This window comes from Triticum aestivum, chromosome 5B (genome assembly GCF_018294505.1).
Source record: "Triticum aestivum cultivar Chinese Spring chromosome 5B, IWGSC CS RefSeq v2.1, whole genome shotgun sequence".
Taxonomy (NCBI): Eukaryota; Viridiplantae; Streptophyta; class Magnoliopsida; order Poales; family Poaceae; genus Triticum; species Triticum aestivum.
The window spans coordinates 148,779,850-148,780,237 of record NC_057807.1 but is presented as its reverse complement, the minus strand read 5'-3'; positions in this window follow the sequence as shown (position 1 = coordinate 148,780,237).

Genomic DNA, 388 nt, shown 5'->3' with positions numbered 1-388 from the left:
CCGAGCCCTCGTGGGCCCGTAAAGCTCCCGCCTTCGCGCTGCTGCCGGCACGCCATCGACGTCGACGCCCCAAGTCCGAGCCGCTCCTCCTCCTCACCGCGCCGCAGACAACGAGACCATGCCGGGGGGCCGGCCCCCAGGGGCCCAGATGGGCCCGACGTGCCCGGATCTGGGCCGGGGGCGCGTCGACGGCCACCCGGCACCACCACGCCGCCCCGCCGCCAAGGAGCGGCGCCGTCACCACGCCGGCCGCCGGCCGCCACCGCAGGGCCGCCGGACCGCAGCCAAGCCGGGCTGCACCGCCGCCGCCTCCCTGCCCCGGGAAGGGAGCACGGGCGCGCGGGGACTGGAAGGCCCGCCGCCGCCGGCACCACCCGGGCCAGCGGCG